Below are 18640 nucleotides of genomic sequence, written 5' to 3' on the forward strand. Positions count from 1 at the left end.
AAACAGCTTGAGAAAAAGGTACAGATGTACCTAAAAGTCTACTTAGGTCTACTTGACAGTCTTTATCTCTTCACTTTTCAGCTTTCAGTGAAAAATATCAATGGGCTTTTGGCTCACAATAAGCTTTTGATTTAAAACAAAAACAAAGGATGGATTGCCACAGCATTCAAATTTCGCATTGTTATGATGTAGGACAACAACAAAGAGAACGCTTCCAAAGACAAAAACTATAAGCTATTGTTTACTTCGTTTTCCAGGAAGTTATTTACCTGAATCCGGACCCTTTAGGAGGTCTACTCTTTTTGGCCAGCTCACAGATGACACCGTGTTTTCATTAGAGATGTACGGCTTGCACACTAAAAAACGCTGTGACAGATCATTTCTCCATAGTAGACTGATAAGTAGAACTGCACGCCCCAGCACATCATGTAATTAGAGTCTTGAAAAGCAACGACCCAGGGGTTAAATACCTGTTACAAACACTCACGATTTTGCAGGCTGAATAATAAACTGTTTGGCACAAATCAATAGAGTCAACAAGAATAAATGTTCTTTCAATCATTGTTCATTTTGTTGACAAAATCGAAGATTAAAAATACTTGCAACACGTGTGTTACACTGACAAAAACTAAATGATGATAATCCTAATTCACTATTCAAAATATATGATAAAATTAAAAAGGGTTATAATGTAGCTGTAATTATCCTTAATAATAGTTACATTAGCTACAATGAGTTATGCAGTGAAAACATGCCTTTTTTTTGTGGTGTGTTTCATTAAAGCTGATATATAATTTTATTTATTATAATACATCAGCTGTGTTAGCAATAGCTAGAAATTGATCAATGATAATCCACTAGGCATTACATAAAAGTAAAATATCAATGAAGGTGCTGTTGGATCCAGAATTTCCATTTAGACAGGTGAAGGAAAAAGGCATTAATAAGTCTTTTATGGGAATGTGCATTTTGGCATGTATTTGATATTGCACTGCAATTTTTGCATTTGTGATTTTGTTTAGGGAGTTAAAAATTTTTTGAAAAAAATAAATTTAAAAATATTCAAAGTTTTCATTTAGGACTAAAACCATTTAGAGAGAAATAGCTGTGTTTTATTATATTCTTTTCACTAACAATTACCAAATATGACTACAATGTACTTTGAACAAAGGTCTAAATCCCCCAAACTAAATTCAAACCTACATCTAAAGCCAAGTTTCAGTAAAACTGTTGGAAGAGCTATTTGTTGGTCAATTCAAAATGTTGTTAATGCACATAAGGTAATGAAGATGGATCCAGAGCTGAAGTGAAGCAGTCTAACACAAAGAATCCATAAAGGTGTCTTCAAAGGAATCTTAAAAAAAGAAAACTGTAAAGGTGATATTGTGCTACTGTATTAATGCAAGCATTTGCATAATTGAAAATTGCTTTATGTTGCCTATGTTTTATAGACTCCAAATATTTCTTCTTAAAATAAACATTCTTTGTGTATTTCATTATTGTTTTCCTATTTTTGTATCCATTTCAAAGTCACAGTATGTTTTTTAGGTGCATGTTTCAAAGAATTGTAATGGATGGTGCCAATATAACATGTAATATGCATACTTGGAATTCAACTTACAAATGTGCAATGTTTTTTAGGGAATAAGCCCGGAAGGAGATTCTCTGCATTAGTGCGCCATGATTAAAAAAAATATAAACAGACAAACAAATATCCCAGCAATCTGTTATGCCTTGATTTATTGTCAATATTCTGCCAGAGCTTTTACAGAGCTATTAAATGCTGCTTGGATGCTCTGCCTAGTCCCCTGTTTAAAACATGACTTCATTGTTTAGTATTATCAGTTACTTTGTTAGTTGATTGTGGTACACAAAACACATGTCCTGCTGGACCTGACTGCTTTTTACACCGTATCCCTTATCACTACAGTTTGCTGGATTAGATCTTATCTCCTAGACAGTACATCGTAAATTGTACATTGTACTGAGGTTCAGCTGTCAGCTTGTTGCCGTTTATTACAATCAGGCTTTCCTTCAGTAATCGGACAGCATGATTTGCAATTCTACTACTATGCTGTTAATACAGAAAGGCAAATACATACACTTTCAAAATATATCTGCTCTCACTCAAGTTGTTTGCTTTTTCTGGCTATGATGTTTAAAAAAATTAACAAGAGGTTGCATCCCTAGTCCTGCTAAGGAAAACCAAACATCTCTCACTTACAAATACTGACTTTTATTGCATTCCTTTGCATTCTAAAAATCCTGGCATCCTTTTATACTCCTTGCTGTCATTTTTTATCTTAAAAACATTATCCCCCACTTAACCACTCTGAAGCTGTGAAACTATGTTGTTTGTTACTTACAAACTGTTCGATACCCGACTCATCGTGTAGTAATGTCTGAAGTAATGGCTAGTTTATTATAAACTAAGATGTACAGTACTAATCAGGAACTAATAATGTGCAAAATTTAAGTAAAGCTGGAGTCATGATGATTCTTTTGTTATTTAAGGCCTTAACTACAGTGATAATCGATGCATTAATTAGCACCCATAAATAAACTTAAACAAATATACTCAAACATTAAACGAGGAGTACATAACCATAATTTGATCTGAACAACCCTGATATGAATTAAAAATGCATCATTTCATCAATTTTGACATAAAATCTGCAGCTGTGGTGCAGTTTATATTCGGTTGCTACAGTGCTACCATTACATATCGTTTTTTCCATTCAATGCAAATGTACTATGTGGAAAATAAAACACTAATAAGTATAACAAACTAATAACATGGGTTTTGTGTTTTTCCTGTGCATGCTGAATAAATTAAATTTGCAGCACATAAATACTAATTGAGTGCCAGGCTATTTTAAAGGTGCCATGAAGTGATGGATTTTCCAGATATATACCTTATTGTACTTTTTATAACTTTTATAACTTTATAACTTTTTATAACATAAAAAAGTTGTCTGCTTTTAATCTGCAAAAAACAACTTATGTTGAAATCACCAGCATCATAACATTAGGATGTGGTGTTCATTTGAATATCCACACCCACACAACATATGTAATCATTGATATAGGATTTCTCCTCTATATGCAAAAAACTGTTTTACATTACATTTTACTGGACAACTATTTAAACAATATTTATTAATGGATTATGAAATATCTGATACTTTAGTCCATAAATATATTTTAATAAACATACAATGATTATAACACATTTATAATCATAAGGTTATTGATTATTACCTCTATTTGCCACTATGTTTGGTTACATTGAAGGAATCACACACACACTCACCTGATTCAAGTAATCAGTTCATTTGGACTGTGTACTAATGAACTGATTACTTGAATCAGGTGAGTGTGTGTGTGATTCCTTCAATGTAACCAAACATAGTGGCATGTTTCAATAGATTTTGGAGTGTGCTTATGGATATTTGTGGTTATTAGCCACAAAGGTATTATGAAAGGCAGGTACTGATGTAGGTGAGGAGGCCTGGGTTGCAGTCAGCATTTCAGTACTATGAAAGGTGTTCAGTAGGGATGAGATCAGAGCTCTATAGCAGGCCACTCAAGATCATCCTCTCTAAATGTAAATTATATCTTCAAGAAGCTCATTTTGTGCACAGGGGCTTTGTCATGCTGGAACAGGTTCGGGTTTCCAAGTTCAAGTGAATGCAATTTTATTACAGCTCATCAAAGACTCCAGTCTTTGCAGTCAAAGCTTTGTGCATGATCAATTCCTTAGTTAATAATTAATTAATAATGAATTAATTATTTATTACATTTTTAGATCATGATAAACTAACCATTAATTCAGACATTAATACATGATGAATTGACACCCTTGTCAAGTGTGTGAAATTAACATGCTGTTTATTAACGAGAGAACAAGCAGACAACAATTCCAGGGTAATACATAACCAAGTACAGCTCAGAACCAGGAGGTCGAACTAGAAATACCAAACATTGGAATTAAGAAAAGCAGGAAAACAAGAGTAAGGAACATATGATAACATCAATGAGACCCAGCCAAGGTTTTTAGACACAGCAGTGTATTAATGGGAAACTGATAACAAACTAATACAAAACATCTGGACACAATCAAGTATCAAGCATATGACAAAATCGGATCGGAGCAAAAACAAAAACAAACGTGAGCTTATGGTGCTTGTTGCCATGGGAACTGTGACACAAATTGGGTTAATTCTGCTTAATTTATAAAATACTTGTTTTTCAGATTTTGTTTGGCCCATCGGCATATTTTAGTTGCCTTTTTCGATATTCACCCATTCCCCTGGCACCCACCATCACTCATCCCTTTTCTCTTTGCCTCACTTTCTTCAATTTAAACACATCAATGTTTTTTTTCTTTCCCACTAACATAAAAATGAATGCACAAACGTATTCTACAGACTTCATGCACAGTTTACATCATATGTTTATCTTTCTTTGACCTTTAAATATCTATAGTATCATTTACATATATTATTTCACGTTGTTAAATTGATAGCCTGATAGAAGCCTGTATTCATGAAGCATTTCTTAAGACACTGTTTTTTTTTTTTTTCAATGAATACATGCTGCATACTTTATTGTTGTTAGGTTTGCTGCAAATTAATTCACATATATATGCTGAAGGTTTAGGGACAGTAATCAATAATGAACAGTATCTTTTGAAACTTATAATTAACTGTAGATTCTTGTTCAATTAATTAACATATCAGAAAATAGCCCTGCTATTCACCCCAGAATTAATATCTAATCCTTTGAGCTATGAAAACTTTGAACCAATGAATCAATGTAGTTTTTAGTTTCATACTTTGTGTTTTGTTCACACTTTCTAAACCATTCATTTCATTTTTGTCATTAATAAAAAACAAAGTAATTTGTCCATATTAACACCGTTAAAATATATCAGATATCAGCAAAATCACTTTTTCGATATTAGACCTTTAGCCTGAAGTCAGTATATCATTCACTGACAGACTGGTTTCTGTAGATTTGGGAGGAAATGTTCGACTTTAGCCAATACAAATATTGCTTCCAAGATCTATTTGTCTAAAGCTACATGTCATGTTGTGGATTAAATGAACAATTGTGATCGCCTCCAGCTGTCTGTTGCAATAAACGCATCAAGTTTTAAGACATGGGAAAGGATCAGAGGCTTCGGAGGCAAACAGGCCTGATGGTGTGGAATAATTGAATGCTTTACAGCTCAGACAAAAGAAATCCATGGCAATTAGAAACCTTTAACCTGTTGTTGGTATAATCAATAGGACATAGTGAAGGACAGAAGGATGAAGAGTTTGGAGTTACAGAATGCTCATCTTCGTTTGGTAACTGCCAGTCGTTCACGACAGCTGACTATGGCATGAACAGCAAATAACAACATAATGTTTCCTGTAATAGATATTTTACACCGGGCACAACCAAGGTTTAGCGTGGCGATCATAACAGCAGGTTTGTGTACGTCCCATCACAGTTTGATGGATTTGGAGGAGAGAGTTCAGAGCATTCATCAGTTAATATTAGTTATTTAGTACAATAATTACTTTTCTCTCTATTTTAAGCAATTCTTAATAATGAATATTTATAATACTCTTTAGCTGTGTCAGTTATTTTAAGTTTAATTACAATATTGTGGGTAAGACTAGCGCAGTTACGGCATGTAATCGCTCAATAAACTTTCCTTCTGATTCGATACAGCCTCGCAGGAAAGCAGGAGTGTTTATGTAGATTTTTTCTTTTCTAGTTATCAAATCAACAGAAACTTTATTTGGAGTCATGTTAAACATGTCTTAATTTTATCAGCAAGTTATTTTGATGTTACTTTTGCTGAATGCATGATTAATATGAAAGCAGATTAAATGATTGAATTCAAAAACTGGATCATCTTAATGGCTTCTCTAATCTATGTAGCTTTTACACGGATATCATGCATTGTTGTGTCACCTCGTGAAAAGTTGGATTGTCAGTAAATCACTGACACATTGCTATTACAGCTGTACACCTGTGTTTGACTTTCCCAGTAAAATATACAGACAATAAAGCCACTTTTAGATAATCACCACCTGCGAGATTTACTTTGTCACGATTAGACACAGCTTCCAAAGTGTGTTTTAAAAAGAACAGGGGGTAGCACAGTTTAAAGGTGGGCATGCTCTGATTTAGTCATTCACATTTGAACAATATCCTAATGGAGATTCTGCTATACTTTGATACACATTTAAGTTATCATGTCACTCCTGGCATTAAAGGCAGATGACCCCTCTCTTTCATGCTGTGGCAGTATGAATCATTCGAAAACTATTGTCCTATTTCAGGTTTCTGAACCAAATTTTATATGTACTTAATTCAAAGCACCCCCTTACACCAATGCAAGAATAAAACTTCAGGGAGCATGAGATCTAAGCATACTTGTAAGATGAGCTCTTTATGTGCCTAAGTCCTGATGTCTTGGTGGTGGAATAAATCCCCCGTACAGTCCAAATGGCTCAATGTTTCCACTGCTTTTACAAAGGGCTGAAGAGATAAATCTGCAGACAACATCTAGGGGGAAAAAAATAAAACATTGTTGTTTGTCCCTCCACTGTAGGTACATTCTGAGGCTTTGGAGCTGTTAATTTGGCTATCTGGTGCACTGACACACACTAATATTGGTTCACAAATATTCTTAAAGTACTGTGCGATTTTACATATTTTTAGTCATTCAATAATTACTTTTATTCAATAATTTGACCTGTTCTACCATTTACAACAATTCAACAATTATCAAGAGACACCAAGTTGGCTTGGCTTTTTGTTGCAACACTAAAAGCACAGGATTTTCTGATGATCTGATAACCCAAAGCAGTGGTGCAGCCCAAGAAGAAGGAAGATTTAAAAGTTAAATTTAAAAGTTATTATCAATGCCACTACATAAGGTTATAAATTCACTGGCCCTGGATAAGGTACCGTTACCTTTTTAGGTGGTTAGAGATTCCAGTTGCAAAATGTTTGGCATTTAGATTTCAGTTCTGGGAAGTGCTACACTAGCATTCAATAGATTTCACAATAAATCTTGTTACATATTGACTTGGGGATCTAAGTAGGGAAGTTTCTGCCATTATAAATAGATCAAAGTGAATGACTTGGCAAAACAAAAGAATTCTTAATTTTTTAGATGACCTCTGTAGCAGGCAGGGAGTGATAGAAGCTCAATAGCTCTTACTGTGCTTGTAGGTGAAAAATCCTATGATGAAATATTGAATTCATTTCGGATAGGGTAGATAGGTAGGTTAGGCTTTATGCTGATTTGAGTGATTGCTTTACAGTAAATTATCTATGGCAGTTGTTACATTGTTTGCATTAAACCTGACTAAACTTTTTAGTTTAAGTGCTAAAGCAGTAGTTACAACTTACAACTTAAACATGTGGGTCAGCAATGTTCAAAAATATATAAATAAAGTACTACCCAAAAAAGTAAGCATTTACATTTTGTGGTAGAAAATGTCAAGAAAACCCAAAAATTTTTATAATAAAAAAAAATTATTTGTTGTAAAATAATGTTCCATATATCTTAAAAGAAAAGCATTGTGCTGGTTTGTTGCAACTGGTTATGATGAAAATGAAGTATTTGTCCAGACTGGAACCAGACCAGACAAGCCAAAAAGAAAATGTGTGAAATATAAAACAAAATGTAAAATAAGTGTCAATTAACAATACAATAATAAAAATAAATAAATAATAATAAAAAAAAATAATAATAATAATAATAATAATAATTAGTAGCAGTAGTGGTAGTAGTACTGGGTGAGGTGGTGGTGTTTGTCTTACTCGTATTACCTGCCAAACCGAAAATTATGTCATGTCAGATATTTGTGTGCTACAGTATATAACACACTTTTACAGACAACATTTTTAATTTGTTTTCCATATTTTTTTAAGCATTAAGTATTTAGATGACCATTGTAATCTGTAACAGGTATAAGCATGGGATTTAAAATACTAACTGCTGACCAGTGTTTTCTTTAAAGCACATCTGAAGCCTTATTTGGATCTGATATTCAGTAAGCCTCTGCTCCTGTGTGAAAAACAATGAATTCTGACCTTCAGTTTGATGTTTGTTAGAAGGAATACAAAGAAATAACAGTGCTGCAATTTGTTTGCTCAATAGAAAGCTATGAAATCAAAAAAATTTAAGCTACTAATTCTGAAAACAGACAGGGCGTACTAAATCATCCTGTAATTTTCATCACAGCAGGAAATTCAGTGGCAAAAAGAGGTCACATTGCCAAACAATGTACAGCCAACAGAAAACCACCTCTGAGGGTTTTTTGTTTTTTAAAAAAGCTTTTGCTACACTGTTATTCATCACATAAAATGGTGAAATATTGAAAATTGCTTGAGAAACTGACCCAACTCTCATGTTTTTAAAAGACAGCAGTTCACTTGTGCCTTATGGGCAGCACTGTTTGAAGAGCACAACGCTAAATCAATCATTGGCCCATAAATTGTATCGAAGACTTTGTTTGTAATATTAATTGAAATGTTTGTGTTAAATTAACATTAACATTAAGTTGAATGATATGCAGAAAATAGTTTCCTAAGGTCATGTTAGTCACTATATTTGAACTATATTAAATAGATATACATTTTATTACTAGGGGGAAAGTTTGTAAAGGGTTATTTTATTTTATCTCAAAAGTTTTCTAACATATACAAGCATCATTATTGTAGTCTGAAATATACCACTTTTTGACTCTGGAGCTCTGGAAAGAAACCATAAACAGAACCTCAAAAAGTTCAGTAAGATCTTTGCACATAGCACTACAATTTCTCCTCACAGAGAGCACACACCCAAAAGAAACGAGAAGATACTTCCACAGTTGAATTCACACAGCTCTGTCAGATGTAATACTACTCTCCAGAACTAGTGTGTAATGAGGTGTATAATTTAATAACGTATTGACAAAGAGGAAGCAAACTATACAGGCACCACCACTGGCCTCACACAGTTTTTTGGGAAAAAATATAACTAAATAAGTGACTGTAACAAATTACAGAGTCTAACTGAAACATGGGACTTTATCTGGTATAATGTGGTACTTGAAATGTGTACAGTTCTTTTGCCATGTCCACTCCAGTAGGCTGTATAAGGTCTGACATTAAATGCTTCAGTGATCACATAGCTACAAAGAAAAGTCAATACTTTTGACATTCCTTTTTACACTTGCTGTTAGTAACAGAATCAAGACCATAAAGAGACTAAAACTAAAAAAGTACTTTGTTCACACAGATGATCATGATAATATTAATTTATTTTACATTGGGAATTTAGTCAAACTACAGTTTCTATATTGTTGAACTATTTCATACAATAAGATTATTGAAATTTGATTTAAAAAAAAATTCAATTTCAAGTTATTTTGCTTCTTTCTAGAAAGAATGCTTTTAATTGCCACAATTATCTGTCAAAAGGACAACATTTCAATATTGAAATGGTAGTAAATGGTGTTTAAAACAAAGAAATACAGAAGGTTTATAATCCTATATCTAGCCTTTAACTTTACATGTTATGTATTGATTTATTCCACTGTGCTATTGGTTTTATCTTTCTTTTTGTGGTCATGAACTTGATCAGAATAATTGTCATTATTATTGTTATTTGTTTTAAATCTAACCTGCATGTTGTCATTCATATACCTATGCAAAAATAAAATAGACAAAGAATATGGTCAAATAACAGCATAAAATCTGAAGTATTAGGCCTCTTCTATAGTGCAATTTCAACCCTTCTAGTGTCTGATCAGTCTCTATTTTGCTGGTTTGTTAATTTCCATTATATGCACTACAGTGTATTTACCTCTAACATGCAACTGAAACAGACTTAATTTTGATTATTATGTAATGCAATATTGTTTACTAACCAAGATTTAAAAAGCTACCATTAAATTAGTTCTGGTGCAATTGCTTGCTATCAAAATTCAGATCGTTATTTGAAAAGAGTTCACCTAAATAAAATTAAAGTGTCACATAATCTCTGTATAAATTCATTTATAAACTTGCACGTTGTGCCCAACAATCTTTTTGGACAATTTCCTTTTCCCATCCCCAAACTTTGTCTCATATGGATATAAACCTCCCAGAACTCAGCAGCCTGGATGAACACCATAATCACTGCAGTTTAAGACAATAATCATTGTTTCACTTCAAATCCACAGTGATGGAAGACATATCAACTCTAAAAGTTATCACTGTTGTTTTTTTGAAGACTGATTGCACTGTGTCACTGTGGCAAAGGAACAATTTCCATCTTATGATCCTTGAAACAGCCAGAACATCTGAGGGTATGTCTGGCAGTCTCTCAAGAACTAAGAAAAGATGATGGGATTCAGTTCAAATCTTCCATGACTAATAAAATCTGGTGTGTATTAAGGGAGGGATATTGCTCTTGAACACATCTTTCAATTCTCTCAAGGAATACTAACATGTTCCCAGTCACTTTTCACAGACACAAGAGAAATGTGTGTCACTATGTGTGCTGCATCCACTGCAACCGGTAATCTGAGTGTTGATGTGATTGAGTGCTTTGATGATTGACTTTTTGAGTATGAACTCAGTAAATATGATTTTGGGTCACCTGTGTAAAATTTTGTGACAATAATATGACATATGTACAAGATTCAAAGAATACAAAGGTATATGCCAAAATCATGTTCTGTGATCTACTGATTAAAGTAAGATGAGACATTTTAAAGCCTTTTTTCTTTTTTTTAACTACTAAAGTGCTTTTAGTAAGTACTTTTTATTCCCTTTTCAAGTTTGCTGAACTTCAATACTTATTTTTTTTATTTTATACACTAGAACTCTGGGTCCTGTTTTAATGTATTCTGAATGTGTCTGTCTTGACAAATACTGTAAAAATGCTAAATACTTTTGTCAGATGGAAAAAAAAAACGAAAAAACAATGAGTAATAGCAGTATGATGACCACAGTTATTTCGAGGGCAAAACAGTCTGCCAATACTATCAAGAAGAAGAAGAAAAAGAATGAAAAGCAAGTTTTGCAGAATAAAGCTCTATTAATGAGGAAAATATATACTATCAATACAATGTCCAATGAAAGGATTCAGCATGCTAAATGTTGATCAACATTCCTTGCCTTCTATTCCTGCAGGTCTGGCCTCACTTAACTTCATTTAACTCTAAATTTTTTTCAAATTTTGTCATAGACACACACATATTTGTCTATTTGTCAATTTGTCTATTTGTTATTACTTGTTATTGGGTAAGATTTATGTCTAAATCAGGGACAACATCTGCCAGACGAGTGTAGGCATTGACATCACTATGGGCATTAAGTACAGTAAGTACATCGGAAAGCTAAACTAGACACTGCTTTAGTAAGGTTAGAAGGCGTGAAACACAACTGAATACTTTACAATTACTTGCAGTTTACAAGATGCTCAGCTATAATTCACTGTAAAAAAAATTATTTAATCTTTGAAGATGGAACACATTTTCCAATGTGATGACAAATATTTATAATGGAAGGCATAAGAAATTATTGAGCTACTTTCTAGACTGTATAAAAAATTAAAGAATTATAAAAGAAACTGTAAAATGACCTACCTTTGGAAGTGTTCTACATCTGTGATCAGTACAGTAAAATGCAGATATTTTCCAGCCAATGGCATGGTGTTTCTGCACTAACAAACACAGGTCTTGCAGTACACAGATTTAGTTTTACCCTACAACAGAGCCATTTATTTTAAAGGATTTTCAAGTGGAAGTCCTATACAAATCTATTCAAAGGTATCTTAAGCAACCCACAATATAGTCGATCAAGCAACATCCAATAATAATTTTTTTGCAGGTGTTGCCACTAGAGATATGAGGATAATGCAGATGAAAATCAATCATAAGTAAGAATTTTAGTCACTACTTCTCCCATTGTACATGATCTTAAAAAAATCTATAAAACACTGCACTCTAAAGAATTTGTTACTCTGGGGCTATCCTGGGGCTATTTATTTAGAATCCTATAACAAAAGTTATGTGACAAAGGTTCAAGTTAAAAACATTTTCAGTCATAGCCATTCAAAAAGCTCTTGAGGAACCTAATTTCTGTTTGTTTGCCTAATTACCTACAGTGGTCCAAACACATGTTTAATCTGCCAACAATAATAAACTATTGTTATAAGGAAATCCTGCATATTGTTTATGAATGATGTCAGATTTGCAGAATTATGTGTGTCAGAAAATGCTATTATCAACATTACAAAAGCTCTTTCAAAATGGTTGGCATAATAACAGGCTTTATAACTGTATGCCAAAAAAAAAAAACATGTCACTGACAAGATGGGTTTTCATCAGTGAAACTAAAGAGTAACATAATAACAGAACAGTCTATTTTCATTAAATAATGATTTGTGTTAAACTGCTGGTCTAGCCACTTCAGCTATAGTATATCCACTTACACAGTAACACTGTGTGTGGCATACTTGTATGATCTGTGGTTGAACCAGTGACTGAACAGCTGCTGATGATATCTCTACACATCCTGTTGTTACGGTCCATTCCATGTAATTCTTCACGTCCTTATGTTTAAACTCGCTTATGAGGGGAAAAAAAACGGTCAAACTATTTGGAGCTCAGTACATGTCCCAGCAGATGATCATTCTCTTGATCTAGCTAATATTATAGGAATTGTGAATTCTCTGTTAAATATATACACAGTCTGCTGCTTGCATAGGCTTATCATGGTAAAAATTAACCGTTTGTACTCAAGTAAAAATAACAACATCTTGTCAGGGCATTTTGTGGTTTGGGACACAGCATTGAGTTCTGTGTTCCAAGTTCTAAATATTCATGTTCTCAACTATGACATTCATCGACACAACGGTGAAAAAGCAGAAAATTTTCTTGCAAGTAGTTCGCAAAAAGTGAGAGAGACTGAAATTCAAAAATTTCAAAACTGGTATTAAACTATCTTAGAAATAATCACATTTTTCACATTTTATATTCTAGGAAAAAACTTCTCAACTATAAGCTTTAATCTTGTTAATAGATATATAACAAGCTCTGAGTCACCCTGGTTACTGTATATTAATTTTAGAGCTGCCATTCTATTCTACTGTCACGTCTAATAAAAATACGGGGTTATTCAAAAAGAATGAACCGATATCAGGACGCATTGATTCATTTCTCAAGCATCATCATTGAATGAGTCAGTGACCATTTGAAAAAGTTTCATTTTCAAGAGTTTTCTAAGTTGATTGTGAGTATAATACTTGTGACTTGGCTGGAGTTTTGTATTACTTTTCCTTAATAAAATATTGCGTAATTAAATCGGTTCATTCTTTTTGAATGACCCTGTATATCTTTATTTAAACTGAGCTCTAACACCTGGCTCTTGGCATACAGACAGCAAATAAAAGTGCCAGTGTGTTTATATTCACATTTTGCCAGTTAATAAAAATACATACAATTCCTCTGTCAAAATGACACAGTGGGTAATTAATAACGGATGTTGAAAGCAATTTAAAAATTTGCACGAGACCTGATCTAATCTATTGTTTTCATGCTAATAAAATCATGCCATCTGTTTTTTTTCCAGCAGTGCAAAGGGATGACTTCACATTGTTTGAATAGAAAATAGTCAGAACTCTTTATCAGCTATTTTCTTGACAATAATTTCAGTTTGACCAACAGTCAATGTAATTAATAAAAGTTATTTTGACATTTGGCTGCTGATGATTTACACACTAAAATATTCGCTACAAAGACAAAAAAAAAAAACCCTTATGCTTAAATAGAGGATGTGATGCCATAATAAAATTTTTCTGCAGGTAAACAATCGGACAAGCACGTGGTAGCTCTTGTGCTGCCTCCCCAATTGCATTTATTTCACTGTGAACATTGTGGGAATAATATTTTGGGTAAAAACACCTTCCTTATTTTGCACCTGCTCTTTTCCATAGGGACATTTCCAACCATTGTTCATGGATGCTGGAAGGACTATTTGATTTCATGCAGCTGGTGTGTTCCCAGTGGCCAATTGAAGTTCAACCCTCAATCCTGATCATAGTAGTGTTTGTTCTGTTCATGGTGGAATCTGAAAATAATGATGTCAATAATCCTTTATACAGGCTTTAGGCCAAAAAATAAATATATCCAAGTTTCAGAGAGTCACTGTGTTTACTGCACATAAAAGGATTGTGTAAGACTTTTCTCTAGTAGCACCGAAGCTACATGTCACTGACTAATTGTAACTGAATAATTCACACAGCACTGCCTGTCACCCTTTGATTTCATGAATTAAACATTTCTTGTTGTTTTAGCCTTATTGTGGAGAGCTTACAAATCCGATTTTTTTATTTATTTCCAAAACAACAACTCAATAGCATTCTGTAAATATCTATTCTAGATTTTCAGATTTTACTGTTTTATAAAAAACAACAAGCAACAGAGATATTTTTTGCAGTAACGTAATGTACTTTATTGAGTGGAGTGTGACATTATTAGTACATTGTTGGGGAGAATTTAAGGAGAGGTTTTTGGGCAGTGGCAGCCAGTTGGACATAATATTTAAAATGTAGGATTAAATATAACATAATATATATATCCTTAGTGCAATCAGTGCAATGTGTTACATGACATGATCTATTTGCTTGCACAATACGTACATCATAACTATGTGAATTTATTGTTCCAGAGGATTTCCCCCATTTTCTCCCCAATTTGTTCTTGCTAATCTCCACCCATTAGGTGAATATCTACTGACCAGGAATGGTGGGCAAGCAAGTGTTTCCTTGTAAAGGCAACTTCTGCATTGTTGTAACTGCTGCTCATAACATCTCATATACTATTAATTTCTTCACCAAATGCATTAAATTTCACATAATTGTGCATTTGGTTTTACATAATTACAAACAATCCTTAATAGGATGTTTATTAACAGCAAATTATCTTATGTGGATGAGAATTAAATTGTATACTGATATATTTTTTAATCTCTGAAAGACTTCTGGCTTATTTATATCATCTGCCCCTGCTTTGTTTGCACTACTAATACGCACTGTCCCTAAATGCATTCCCTCTAGCTTACTAACATCCTGTCATTAATTCAGTATATGCTTCAAATTTAGAGCAAATACTTTGATCTTCTGAAGACAGTCATAAAACCTCTACGTTAACCATAGGTTTGCTGTTATGTTATTTCTCTATGCCTACTTTATAGTTTACTCCAAAAGTGTAGAATCAAATTGGGGTTCAGGATCCCCATAGCATAGCCAGTTTGGGGAAAATCATTAGATACTTATGCGTTTGTGGGCCAAATCTGATATTATTCTGTTCACTCTCAATCTGTTAATAATTTATATATAATGATGTCATATAACTGCTAAATGTGATAACTTGCCAAATTTATAATACTGTTTTATTTTGACATCTATAATGTATCATGCTGTGGCAGTATTACAAGGTAAAAATATTATTGTGGCAGTATTACAAGTTATGGCTGGTAAATAACTTTTATCACCTATCAGTGACTGAAATCTAAGCATTTGGTCACTTGAGAAGGGTAAAAGAAAATTGGACTAAAAGCGACATTATGGGAGCTATTAGAATGGCATAGATCTGTTTTGCTTCATAAAGCCAAAGTAAATTAAAGTTAACTAAGTCTAGTGTTGTTCTCATGCAATTATTTGAGTAACCCTAAAGCTAAAAGAAGAGTAAAGGAAAGCATAAAAACATTATGGGAGCTGCTTTCTGGCCGTGCCAACTGTGAACCATCAGCTGAATGGTAGGTTTTTATATGATTATGAAGAAATTAACTCATCAAAGAGTTTATACATTTTATTATTTATTAACACAATTATTATTATTATTTGTGTTATAAATTGCAGGACAATTGCAAATGAATCTTGTTTATTATTATTTTTTGTTAATATTGTTTATTATTTCTTTATTCAGATATACACTATTATAATGTTAGCAATGTGATTTTATATTAAAATAATGAGCTCAAAATATTCTGTTTGCTTTGAAAAAAATTAAGTATATTTAGGATGGGGAGGGGGAATGGCTTCCAGGTGGAGATGTCTTATGCAAATCATTCCAGATTAATATTTTGTTGACTAGCTACAGTTTGATTGTGGAAAAAAGTGATGACTCCAGTGTTAAACTGCAGAACTCCAACACACAAGTTGGTAAAATGTAAAAGTTGGAAGGCCTGGAATTATAATATAATCAGAAAAAAATGCTGGATTTTGTGACAATGTAATTTTGTATGATCATGATTTAATCATTATATGTGACTTGGATGTAGAATTATAAGATTGTACCTTGCAGTAGTTTCTTGTAAATCTCATCATAATAATATGAACATGTGTTGTGTCAGCTTGTGTTCCTTATTAATTAGGCAGAGATCATGCTTTATGTCTAGTTACCTCTATAGACCTGTTCAATTATAATGTTCAGTGTAGCGAATAATCAGCTGTCTCATGTCCCAGGCTTTAACAAGTCTCTTCTGACCTTTAGAGTCATGACCAAAATATTTTAGGTCAAAACTAATATTTATTGTTCTGTCAGGACTCCTGTAGTTTGGTGAAATCCTCCCTTGAATGTTCACTGTGTGCCAAACGAAACACTCAGTTGTGCTTGGGGTCACTTCTCAGGAGTGTTTGCATGTGGGTTTTGACTGACTAGCATCAGCAAGTTGGATCAGGGCCTAGCACATGGAGTGCCGGCATTTGGAAATGCTGCTTCTGTTGTTTATCTGTTTGACCCTATTATAAGACCTTAAAATAGACACCTTGTAGACTAAGAGAAAGTGCACTTAGAGCTGTGTCCCTCTGGGATATAGTGTCATGCTGAGTGAGTCATTTTTCAAATGGATTTGAGAAAGAGGTTTATTTTTTCTGGTCATGGGTGATATATTGTTTTTCAATGACAATTCTGTTGACTTTGTACAGATCCACAGTAATCAATGCTACCACCTTCTCTTTCAAAACACATCACTCAGTTCATCATTACTCTCTTTCCAGTGTTTGGTGATGTATGTTTTTTTACAATATTTTGCTTTTAGGCACATACTGCATTTTATCAGTACCACTTAATTTCTAAGGTAATACTGTCAATATTTTAGAAGGTATTTTAAGGTAGAGCAGCGTCATGATTTACTGTACCTGCACCACTCTTATGCCAAATGCTAGAGGGCAGCATGGTGTTATATCAAGCATAACTCATACTCTTTTAATTCCAAAATCTGTTTTTTTCTTACCAGTATTGTGTCCTACCACAGAAAAAAACAAAGCATCCTTCTTCATTATACAAAAATGTTTAGCATGTCATGGAATTTTGAAAGATTTATGCAGAAATATTTAGATGGGAAAAAAACCAAAAATAAAACCCAACAGCATTCAGGATCAGCAGACATAGACCATCTGAAAGAGATTTTTTTTTGAGAAATTGTGACACTAAAGTGTCAGTCATCAGTAGCACTGCAGCAGCGGGTGCAGGAATACAACACCATGGTTCAAACCAATTAGCATAAATACCAAAGAACCTTGTGGAATGTCATGCCATAACCAAACTCTGTTACCTCATTAGTACTAGTCCACAATAATTAAATATCAGTGCAGATGACATGGAAGGATTAATGGTGAAAAGAAGGATTCAAAGTCAAAATTTGATTGTGACTCTCCTTGAAATTCCATGCACGTCAGAACATTTTGTTCATATCCCTGTTGTCAGTCAACGTCCTGGATTTCGTTCAGTCTAACTGGAGTCTAGACGCTATCAGATGAGTCTCCGCAAGAATGAATGTTGGATGGCTGTGTAGGTCCTACTCAGAAGTGTGCTTTGAAAAGAACATTTTGTCCTTGATCCAAATGGAACAGGCTGGTTTTGTTTACGTATGTGGTTCAGGTTCCAAGCTACAAAATCTGATTTTCCTTTCTGTGAATATAACTGGTTTTAGTTGGCTTGTCAACTTTAATTAATAGTGTGTGTGTGTGTGTGTGTGTGTGTGTGTGTGTGTGTGTGTGTGTGTGTGTGTGTGTGTGTGTGTGTGCGCGCATGTGTGTGAGAGAGAGAGATTAAGAGAGAGTGACAGACAGACAGACAGACAGACAGACAGACAGACAGACAGACAGACAGACAGATAAACTGTAAAATGTCTTTTTAAGAAGAGCTGAGGCGAAGCTCCATTAGAGTCTGAAAATCTGGATTCCAAGCACTGGTATACAAATGGACCAAACGGCTTCTTATCTGAATTACTTTTGGGTTTGGTGTAAACATATACTTCCTCAAGGGCAGCAATGATGCAGTTAAACCCAATTTTCTGACAAACAAAGCAGAACACCAATTTTGTTAAAAAAATATATATATATAAAAAAAAAATAATAATAAATAACAATCAAGCATATAACTGATGTTTGAGTACAAAAATGTTTAGATCCTAGTGCAATTTCCAAGTATTAGATAGATTGGAAGTATGCTAACTGATTTATTGTGTGTATGGCCAGTAAGGTGGCACTGTAGTGCAGCAAGTATTATTGGTTCCTCCGAGTTCCACAGCCTATGATTTAAGACTTGTGCCCAAATACTTTAAAACACCATAACCCTGACAGAAGAAA

Source organism: Silurus meridionalis, chromosome 7 (genome assembly GCF_014805685.1).
Source record: "Silurus meridionalis isolate SWU-2019-XX chromosome 7, ASM1480568v1, whole genome shotgun sequence".
NCBI classification, from domain to species: domain Eukaryota; kingdom Metazoa; phylum Chordata; class Actinopteri; order Siluriformes; family Siluridae; genus Silurus; species Silurus meridionalis.